The sequence below is a fragment of the Pseudophryne corroboree genome, chromosome 5, assembly GCF_028390025.1.
Source record: "Pseudophryne corroboree isolate aPseCor3 chromosome 5, aPseCor3.hap2, whole genome shotgun sequence".
Taxonomy (NCBI): Eukaryota; Metazoa; Chordata; class Amphibia; order Anura; family Myobatrachidae; genus Pseudophryne; species Pseudophryne corroboree.
Genome location: NC_086448.1, coordinates 234294979 through 234306449, shown reverse-complemented (window position 1 = coordinate 234306449; position 11471 = coordinate 234294979). Strand labels below are relative to the sequence as shown.

The following is an 11471-nucleotide window of genomic DNA, read 5'->3' as shown; positions in this document are numbered from 1 at the left end:
AAAGTTGTGGCCGATGCGTTGACCATAATTTTTTTTTTGTATATTTAGATATTCTATTTTAATACAATAAAGTTTTTTGGTGTATTGCTACTTCTCGTTATATAAAAAACGTCCGCTTCTACTAAATACAAGGCCAAGCTGCTGCCCTGTTCACGCTATTCATCTAGTCGTTACATTGTGTACAAAATGATGGATAATATTAGCATAAGCAGCAATCCTATTTCGGAGTAGCTTTGTGTCTCTGTTGTTTCAAATGGGCAGAAATATTGAATGCAAAGTGCAACTGGGTACCTACAGTATCTCATGAATGCACAGTATGACTACCAGATGTTCTCCAGGCACACTGTCGCCCGATCACGCTAGCTATGGATATTGTCGTTACAGTGTGTACAAATTGCAGAATCACATTAGCGTAAGCAGCTACCTTTTTTTTTTTTTAAAGCACCAAGATACAACACATGACATATAAACCCGGAGGGCCCACCTCTACCATGGTCAGCTGTGGCCTAACTAGAACAGCGGCCGCCTACAATGCTTGAAGACCCGAGTTCGGCACCCATTTTTTTTTTTAATACAATAAAGTTATTTGGTGTTTTAAGTTTCTACTTCTCGTTATATAAAAAAAGTCCGCTTCTACTAAATACAAGGCCAAGCTGCTGCCCTGTCCACGCTATTCATCTAGTTGTTACGTTGTGTACAAAATTATGGATAATATTAGCATAAGCAGCAATCCTATTTCGGAGTAGCTTTGTGTCTCTGTTGTTTCAAATGGGCAGAAATATTGAATGCAAAGTGCAACTGGGTACCTACAGTATCTCATGAATGCATAGTATGACTACCAGGTAGCTGCTTACGCTAATGTGATCCTGCAATTTGTACACACTGTAATGACAATATCTATAGCTAGCGTGATCGGGCGGCAGTGTGCCTGTAGATCATCTGGTAGTCATACTGTGCATTCATGAGATACTGATGGTACCCAGTTGTCCATTAACCTGTTCACGCAGGTGCCGGCAATCATATATTAAGAGAAAAGACCAGAAGCAGAGCATTCTGTCCCTTCTTGTGAGGGTCATGTTGGGAGGTATGCCGACACTGAAATCCAGACAGCCGTAAGAACACAGACAATGGAATCCCGAAAGGATCAGGATCCCGAAGGCTGCGGGAGGGGGGGTTATGTTAGGCACACTCCAGGGGGGTTAGGGTTAGGTACCACCAGGGGAGTGTTAGGGATAGGCACTATGGGGGTGGGTTAGGTTTAGGCTGTGAAAAAGGGGGTGGTTAGGACCGTCAGGTTTAGGCACTACCGGGGGGAGGTTAGGGTTAGGCACCAATAGGGGAGGTTGGTTACGGTACCTAACGCACCCCTATCGGCATTGCCGCGATCAGGATGTTGGTGTCGGGCTAATAAGCGCCGGTATCCTGCCTGCCAGCTTTTCATACTGAAACCTTTTTCCTGTTTATTACCACACACAAGTTTTAGGGGTGTATCACCACACCTTGATCTTCGGCATCTGTTAGGGTGGAGGCTAGCTGCCAGCGTTGGCTCGCATACTAACGATGTGAGATCAGCACCTCAGGAGTGTCCTGTCAGCTGGGATTACGAACCATTAACCCTCAGGAGGTTGGTTCGGTCCCCTCTCTAAAGGTGGGTACAGACTGGTAAGATATATCTGCAGATCAATTGATCTGCAGATATATCTATGGACGGATCGGGCAGTGTGCTGTGCATACACACTGCCCGATCCGTCGGGGACTGACGTCATGAACTGGGCGGGCGTGTACACACGCCCGCCCAGTTCAGCTGTCAATCACCGCCGGCCGCCGCAGCATGTGTACGGGCGGTCAGCCAACCGCTCCGCACACACACAGCAACGCGCCAATATATCGGTAGATATATTGGCCGTCTGCTGTGCTGCGCGGCCGACGCCATACGTCTGTGAACGACGGAGTTCACAGACGTATCGGCCGTACACACTGGCCGACGGACCCGCGATATATCAGCCGTTTAAGAGAATGGCCGATATATCGGCCAGTGTGTACGGGCCTTACGTCCCATGATGCAGGTAGCCTGGTTGCCAACCAGGGTTACCTGAAAATAACTAAAAAAATAAAGGAAACTCTCTGGAGCGCCAGAGAAATGCATCCGACTCCTTGGGCACATTTTTCTAAACAGAGTCTGGTAGGAGGGGAATAGAGGGGAGGGGCCAGCACACACATACACACACTAAAAGTTTTAAAGTGCTAGGCTCCAGTGAACCCGATCTATACCCCATGGTACTTAAGTACAGAACCCCAGTATCCACTAGGATGAAAAGAGAAAAAAAGAAGAAAAAAATTATCTTTCTAAATAATAAATTAACTTGCAAATACAAAATAACATCTGCTGCTTTTCGTCTCATGTAATAAAATCCATACAATATTAGTTATACTCGGTAGGGAGTTGCAGATTGTCAGAGGTCTGCAAGTTTTTTTTAACAGTGCTAAATTATTCCTATAGTCTAACTTTAGAGTGTACATATTGCTCAATATCTGCTATCCCTCAGCAATGCAGCAGCAATGAACGGGCGTCCTGGCCTCGCTCGCACTTCCTGATACCGTAACAGCTTCTCCGCAAAGAGCATGCCTACAACAACTGTCCCTCTCCGGCCACTGTAGCTGTAGCCGCAGAGCTTGCTGGGATTTGTAGTTTCCTGTTCTTCCCAGTGTCTCCCTGTCATGGCTGCTTCCAGCTAGGTACTGTGCTTTTCCTCCTTCTTATTAATAATACTCGCCTCTCGTTGTGGCAGCAGCTGTAGCAATCCTGCAGGGTGTGAGAGGTGACGGTGCAGGGTAAAACTCGTTCATAGGAGACAGTTCTCCACTCAGTTACCTGTAGTGGCTTCCTAGTAATGTATGGGACTGTGTACATTTTTACATGGAAGTGATGCTACTGTATAAATGATGGGCTTATCGCGATAAACTTTCAGGCACTTAGGGACTGCATGTACTTGTAGTACTTCTTGCATTGTGCAGATCCACCTGGTGCTCTATAGGAGCTTGCACAGATGACAGGCGCTGTGTTTGCAGCGATGCTGACATGATTGTTTCCTCTTTAGTCATATGATCAAGTACGTATAACTGCAGCTGCAGAGGCTTGCCTTACAGTGGGTTATAGATCACTGTGCATAGAATACCTGGCTTGCATTGGCTTCAGTAGCACAGCATCATGCTCAAAGCGGAGTAACAATGCTAAACACACATGCACTGCATGTTGGCTGTAAATGTTATCATTTTATTGGGATGTTTACAGAAAGAGGAAGTGCTACGCTGCTGCTGGGCTGTATAAATGCATGTTACATACTATGCATTAAACATATAAAGGGCGGTATTCAATTATTTTCACCCCCTTCCACACCCGTTCTGTTTCTGACCCCGCCGGGCGTGGTATCATCATTTCAGCTCACTACGCTCGGGGTAGCGAGGCACCCAACCCTTTACACCAGGCATTCCCGACCACGGTCCTCAAGGCACACTAATACTGCATTCAGATCGCAAATGCCTGATCCCACCCGGTAAAAGAAACGTGTACTTACCGGGTGGGATCCGGCATTTGCTCCCCTCTGCTGGCTTTCTGACCCGGCAATATACCGGGTCGGTTGCCATAGCAGCGGGGGGGGCGCAGCAGCAGGGGCGGGGGTGGAGGGTGGCGCTGGGAGATGAGCTCATCTCCTGCGCCGCCTCTCCCTACGCTGTGAATGGGAACCGTGTCGCATCGACGCGGCTCCCATTCACACTGCACCTGACCCGGTATTCAACCCGGGTATAATCCTTCTTTTATACCGGGTTGAATTGCCGGGTCAGGCGACCCGCTACTTCTGGCAGAGTGCTTTCACATCGCACACTGACCCGTGTCGACACGGCAATATGGAAAGTATATATACTTGTCATCTTAGATGTTTAAATTACTAAGACCGGTCTTGTTTTATGATTTGTGACTATTCATATATTATTAAACATTTTTAATTCAATAGGAGTCTGTTACTTTTGTCAGCCATATCATATACATTTATAATATAGCGCAAAAGTTTCTAACAATTGAATTACCGGGTCAGGCGACCCGCTAATTCTGGCAGAGTGCTTTCACATCGCACACTGACCCGTGTCGACACGGCAATATGCCGTGTCGATACCGGGTTATTTGTGCGATGTGAAAGGGGTATAACAGTGCAGGTTTTAGTGATATCCAGGCTTCAGCACAGGTGACTTAATTAGTAGCTCAGTTATTTTGATTTAACCTACTGCACTGTTGGTGTGCCTTGAGGACCGTGGTTGGGAATGCCTGTTTTACACTGTTAAACCAGGTTACTATCGGTGCGATAACAGGGATGATTTTAGAAAGGGGATTGGGCGTGATATATCATTTGAATAGTGCTTAAAGAATTGCAGGGATAATGCTTGTCCCCAAATATCAGCTGTTGCAAGTCATACATCATGAAGGATTCGTGTCTGGGACTCCAGGTCGACAACAAAAAGGTTGACACACCGATTGGTCCACACACCTTAGGTCGACATGGACAAAAGGTCGACATGAACAAGGTTGACATGGAAAAAGGTCGACATGAGTTTTTTATGTTTTTTTGTTGTCGTTTTCTTCGTAGAGTGACCGGGAACCCCAATTAGTGCACCGTGTCCCCTCGCATGGCTCGCTTCGCTCGCCATGCTTACCGTTCCAATCGTAGTCCACGTGGTTCGTTAAGTATGAAAAGGTTCCAAAAAAGAAAACAATCGTGAAAAACGCATGTCGACCTTTTTCCACGTCGACCTTGTTCATGTCGACCTTTTGTCCATGTCGACCTAATGTGTGTCGACCTAAGGTGTGTCAACCTTTTTGTTGTCGACCTGGAGTCCAGATACCGAAGGATTCAGCTTGTTGTCCCCTTTAGCCTAATGTGGAATGAGGAAATCATGTATTATATCCAAATGTGCTCTGCTGCATACAGGAGTTTTGGAAGCTTTGGAGCTGCTGTGCGCCTTGTTTTATGGAAGTGCACCGTTGCTTAAAAGTTTCTTGCGCAAAATGACGTAAAGAGGGGAGTAGTGTAAGAGTGCACACGCAGTGAGGGGAGGTTGGGCGAGGCAAGGGCATCTCTTGCACATTTTATTTATTTATTTCTTCAGAGCGGTGTAGAAACCATATTTTTATATTTGTGTTCAGATTTATTGAAATGGAACAAAAGTGTGGATGCATTGTGTGATTTGCGTATTGGTCCATTTGCATTTTCAGTCTAAAAGGGATTGAACTTGTCAATTAAAAGTAGGTGGTCTATTAAGAGGACCCATGATTGTTTTCCGTTGCAGTTTGATGGAAAAGGGTACTTCCACACTTACTTTGAGCATTGTGACGGTAGGATACTGGGTCATTCCATGTCCGTTCAGTCAGGCTTGTCCACAACCCATCTCAGATTTTTATGAAAAATTTTATTTTAGTTAAGAGAGGATGTCAAAAAAACTATTTCTGCCAAATATCTTGATTGTCTGATAATTTGTTTATTATATATTGATTTTTTAATTTATTAAATTATTTCCTAATCGTGGTTTCTTTTTCCAGTTTTTTTTTAAGTATGATGGGTGCTTCGTAAGGAATCACCACAAAATTTTCACTCCTAAGGTAACTCTTCTTCCTGAATCCAAAAATCCAAACCAAATCACTTTATCTGCTTTACGTTTCGAGTTACGGCAAAAATGCACGTTTTTCAAAATTATTTAAAAACGCTAGGTTCAATCAACATTAGATATCCCAAAATGTTTTATGTGCTTAACAAAGGTATACATTATTACCACACAAAAAAATCAGCATGATACTCTGTTTCATAGTGGAGGAAAAAAAAAATGAAGTTGACGTTCAATTACTGTTGTATCGCATACATAATTAACGCAAAAAAAACCCCATGAAATTTAAAACCTTAAACTTAACTGGAGTCCAAAACCTAAGTTGAGTCAACAATCGCATTATCTTTCCCTTGTTTGGAACCTGCTGTAACAGTCTGTAATTTTCCTTAAAGTGTCAGCAGACAGTGCTTTCCAGTACTTCCTTGGACAGTGGGCACTTCCGTTACACAGGGGACGTGAATATAAAGGAACAAAACACTGAAGGCCGGGACAACACATTTGTTGATTAGTTTTGTTTCATGAAGTGTACCAGCACATCTTGTTCCTCCTCATTACATTGAATAATATACCCAATGTACCAGATGTTATCATACATTGCTGCTACGTATGTATGTTCCAGGTTGCAGATCACTTTTGTGTACAATTTTTTATGACTGTGGTCATAGTGACACTAAAGGGGTTATGCAATTAGCCACGGTATATTAACGTGGCTAATTGTCCATTTAGCCCCGTAAAGTGGCGGCTCACGCCGGCTTATCAGGGATTGTGTTTCACCTGCCTCAGGCAGGCGAAGCCAAATCCAGGGAAACTGGGGTGTTTCTACCAAAAACACACAGGTTTCACTGAACCTATGTGTTTTTGGGATACAATGTATTTTTTTGCAGGCGACTAAATTAGATAGCCTGTAAAAAAAATCTGGGTGAAACATCGTAAAAAATCACCCAGTGTATTTTCACCTGTAATTGGATACCCCCCACCCCCCACAAAAAGAAAAAAAAACAAACAAACCCAAACCTGTGGTTCCTGCTGTCTTCATGTCGCCGGATGGGCTGTTGTATCATCAACAGCACTACAAATGACTTCGCGGAATTGTTTCACAGTACTAGTTATTGTAACCAATTTACTATGAACCTACCGCTTATAAACAATTGTGTCCTCATCATCCATGTCACTATCATGAAAAAGTATTTCAACTATTTTCTGAAGTGCTTCCAGACCTAAGCATTTATCACACCGATGAAGCATACAAGTTTTTGAGACTGAAGAACAAACAAGGATTTCAGTTAGGTCTTCTTTACGTTTTGGTGAGTTTCGTAAACACACACAGAATGCATACCTCTTGCAGCAACGCTAACTAACACACCACGTAGGTCGTAAGGAACAAACCTTAGACAATCCACCTTGAATGTCGGAAAAACGGTTTTTGAAAGCAAGGTAAAGCTCTTTCAAGTTTACTAGGAGTAGCCTTTTCTGTTTAAATCCTATTTCCTCCTGGAACTTTTACAAAAACAAACTTTCTCTTACGTCCTAGAGGATGCTGGGGACTCCGTAAGGACCATGGGGTATAGACAGGCTCCGCAGGAGACATGGGCACTATAAAGAACTTTAGATGGGTGTGCACTGGCTCCTCCCTCTATGCCCCTCCTCCAGACCTCAGTTAGATCCTGTGCCCAGAGGAGACTGGGTGCACTACAGGGGAGCTCTCCTGAGTTTCTCTGAAAAAGACTTTTGTTAGGCTTTTTATTTTCAGGGAGCACTGCTGGCAACAGGCTCCCTGCATCGTGGGACTGAGGGGAGAGAAGCAGACCTACTTAAATGATAGGCTCTGCTTCTTAGGCTACTGGACACCATTAGCTCCAGAGGGTCGGAATGCAGGTCTCACCCTCGCAGTTCGTCCCGGAGCCGCGCCGCGGTCCTCCTCACAGAGCCGGAAGATAGAAGCCGGGTGAGTATAAGAAGAAAGAAGACTTCAAATGCGGCAGAAGACTTCAGATCTTCTCTGAGGTAAAGCGGGCAGCGGTAACGCTGCGTGCCATTGCTCCCACACGCACACAGCGGGCACTGAAGGGTGCAGGGGGGGCGCCCTGGGCAGCAATAATAAACATCTAGGGACTGGCTAACAAATATATATGTTGCGGAGGCAGTATATTAAATAATCCCCCGCCAGTATTGGAAATTTGAGCGGGACCGAAGCCGCCGCTGAGGGGGCGGAGCTTGATCCTCCAGCACTAACCAGCGCCATTTTCTCCACAGCACACTGCATAGAAGCTGGCTCCCCGGACTCTCCCCTGCTGAACACGGTGACAGAGGGCAAAAAAGATGGGGGGGGCACATTTAATTGGCGCAGTGAGTGCGTGTATATATATATATATATATATATTTATATAAAAGCGCTGTTTTAACTGGGAATTTTGTTTCCAGTGTCAGGTGGCGCTGGGTGTGTGCTGGCATACTCTCTCTCTGTCTCACCAAAGGGCCTTATTGGGGAACTGTCTCCATATAGATAAATTCCTGAGTGTGGGTGTCGGTACGCGTGTGTCGGCATGTCTGAAGCGGAAGGCTCATCTAAGGAGGAGGTGGAGCAGATGATTGTGGTGTCTCCGTCGGCAACGCCGACACCTGATTGGTTGGATATGTTGAATGTTTTAAATGCAAATGTGTCTTTATTACATCAGAGATTGGACAAAGCAGAGTCCAGGGATAGAACAGGGAGTCAATCCATGGCTTTGACTGTGTCACAGGGCCCTTCAGGGTCTCAGAAACATCCCCTGTCCCAAGTAGAAGACACTAATACCGACACGGATTCTGACTCCAGTGTCGACTACGATGATGCGAGGTTACACCCAAGGGTGGCCAAAAGTATTCATTATATGATTATTGCAATAAAGGATGTTTTACATATCACAGATGACCCCTCTGTCCCTGACAAGAGGGTACACATGTTTAAGGAAAAGAAACCTGAGGTAACCTTTCCCCCATCTCATGAGCTGAACGCGTTATTTGAAAAGGCTTGGGAAACTCCAGACAAGAAACTGCAGATTCCCAAGAGAATTCTTATGGCGTATTCTTTCCCTGCGCAGGATAGGTTACTGTGGGAATCCTCACCCAGGGTGGACAAGGCGTTAACGCGCATGTCCAAAAAGGTGGCGCTACCGTCTCCAGACACGGCAGCCCTCAAGGATCCTGCTGATCGCAGACAGGAAACTACCTTAAAATCTATTTATACACATACGGGTGCCTAGCTCAGACCGGCAATAGCGCCAGCTTGGTTTTGTAGCGCTGTAGCGGCTTGGACGGATACTTTGTCAGCTGACATTGATACCCTGGATAGGGATACCATTTTATTGACCTTAGGTCACATTAAAGGCGCAGTCTTATATATGACAGACGCTCAGAGAGACGTTGGTCTGCTAGGTTCGAGAGTCAACGCCATGGCGATTTCTGCTAGGCGAGCCCTGTGGACCCGCCAATGGACGGGTGATGCCGACTCAAAGAGGCATATGGAAGTTTTGCCTTACAAAGGTGAGGATTTATTTGGGGAAGGTCTCGCGGACCTGGTTTCCACAGCTACCGCTGGTAAATCTACTTTTTTACCTTATGTTTCCCCACAGCAAAAGAAAACGCCGCAATATCAGATGCAGTCCTTTCGGTCGCATAAGTCCAGAAGAGGTCGGGGCTCTTCCTTCCTCGCCAGAGGTAAGGGTAGAGGGAAAAGACTGCCTGCTACGGCTAGTTCCCAGGAGCAGAAGTCCTCCCCGGCTTCTACTAAATCCACCGCATGACGCTGGGGCTCCACTGAGGGAGTCCGCGCCGGTGGGGGCACGTCTTCGACTCTTCAGCCACGTCTGGGTTCAGTCAGACGTGGATCCTTGGGCAATGGAAATTGTATCCCAAGGTTACAAGCTGGAATTCGAAGACGTGCCTCCTCGCCGGTTTTTCAAATCGGCCTTACCAGCTTCTTCCCCAGATAGGGAGATAGTTTTAGCTGCAATTCAAAAACTGTGTCAACAACAAGTGGTTGTCGAGGTTCTCTAGTTCAACAGGGGAAGGGGTACTATTCAACCCTATTTGTGGTCCCGAAACCGGATGGCTCGGTCAGACCCATTCTAAATTTAAAATCCCTAAACCTGTACTTGAAAAAGTTCAAATTCAAGATGGTTTCGCTCCGGGCAGTTATCTCCAGCCTGGAAGGGGGGAATTTTATGGTGTCATTGGACATAAAGGACGCATACCTTCATGTCCCCATATATCCCCCTCATCAGGCGTACCTGAGATTCGCTGTACAGGACTGTCATTACCAGTTTCAGACGTTGCCGTTTGGGCTTTCCACGGCCCCGAGGATTTTCACCAAGGTAATGGCGGAAATGATGGTGCCTGCGCCGGCAGGGAGTCACAATTATCCCGTACTTGGACGATCTCCTGATAAAAGCGAGATCGAGAGATCAGTTGCTGAAAAGCGTGGCGCTCTCCCTGAGAGTGCTGCAGCAACATGGCTGGATTCTGAATCTACCAAAGTCACAATTGGTTCCAACAACTCTGCTATCTTTCTTAGGCATGATTCTGGACACGGAACAAAAGAGGGTTTTTCTCCCTATGGAAAAAGCCCTGGAACTCCAGAACAGGGTCAGAGACCTGTTAAAACCGAAAAGAGTGTCAGTCCATCAATGCACTCGAGTACTGGGGAAAATGGTGGCGACCTACGAGTCCATCCCCTTCAGCAAGTTTCATGCGAGGACATTTCAGTGGGACCTTCTGGACAAGTGGTCCGGGACCCATCTTCAAATTCATCAGAAAATAAGCCTGTCCCCCAGGGCCAGGATGTCTCTCCTGTGGTGGCTACGGAGTGCTCACCTTCTAGAGGGTCGCAGGTTCGGTATTCAGGACTGGGTTCTGGTAACCACGGATGTGAGCCTCCGAGGATGGGGAGCAGTCACACAAGGAAGAAACTTTCAGGGACTATGGTCAAGCCAGGAGGCTTGTCTACACATCAACGTACTGGAATTGAGGGCCATATACAACGGCCTACGTCAAGCGGAGAATCTTCTTCGCGACCTACCGGTTCGGATTCAATCAGACAACGTCACAGCCGTGGCTCATGTAAACCGTCAAGGTGGGACAAGGAGCAGAGCGGCAATGGCGGAAGCCACCAGGATTCTTCACTGGGCAGAAAATCACATAAGCGCTTTGGCAGCAGTCTTCATTCCGGAAGTGGACAACTGGGAAGCAGACTTCCTCAGCAGACACGATCTCCATCCAGGAGAGTGGGGACTTCATCAAGAAGTTTTTGCAGAGATAACAAGTCATTGGGGACTTCCTCAAATAGACATGATGGCGTCACACCTCAACAAGAAGCTTCAGAGGTATTGTGCCAGGTCAAGGGACCCTCAGGAAGTAGCAGTAGACACCCTGGTGACACCGTGGGTGTTTCAGTCGGTCAATGTGTTCCCTCCTCTTCCACTCATCTCAAAGATATTGAGAATCATAAGACGAAAAAGCGTGCGGACAATACTCATTGTTCCAGATGGGCCTCGAAGGGCCTGGTATTCAGATCTTCATGAAATGCTCACAGAAGATCCATGGCCACTTCCTCTCAGGGAGGACCTGTTGCAACAGGGGCCCTGCGTGTTCCAAGACTTACCGCGGTTACGTTTGACGGCATGGCGGTTGAACACCGAATCCTAGCTTGGAAAGGCATTCTAGAAGAAGTCATCCCTACTCTGATAAAGGCTTGGAAGGAGGTGACGGTGAAACATTATCACCGTATCTGGAGAAAGTATGTATCTTGGTGTGAAGCCAGGAATGCTCCTACTGCGGAATTC

The 11471-nt window shown here is 46.4% G+C and overlaps 1 protein-coding gene across 5 annotated transcripts in view; it reads left to right on the top strand.

Moving 5' to 3' along the window:
- The first annotated feature begins 2601 nt into the window (after nucleotides 1-2601).
- The window catches only part of TBC1D5 (TBC1 domain family member 5), a 1053329-nt gene continuing 1044459 nt past the window's right edge, over nucleotides 2602-11471 (top strand). For 4 of the 5 annotated variants that reach the window (XM_063922184.1, XM_063922178.1, XM_063922180.1 and 1 more), the window contains exon 1: nucleotides 2602-2736. The gene's annotated coding sequence lies outside the window, so the exon portion shown is untranslated. Of the gene's footprint in view, nucleotides 2737-2813; nucleotides 2833-11471 lie in introns of those variants that run through there. The other variant, XM_063922183.1, reaches the window with a different exon arrangement.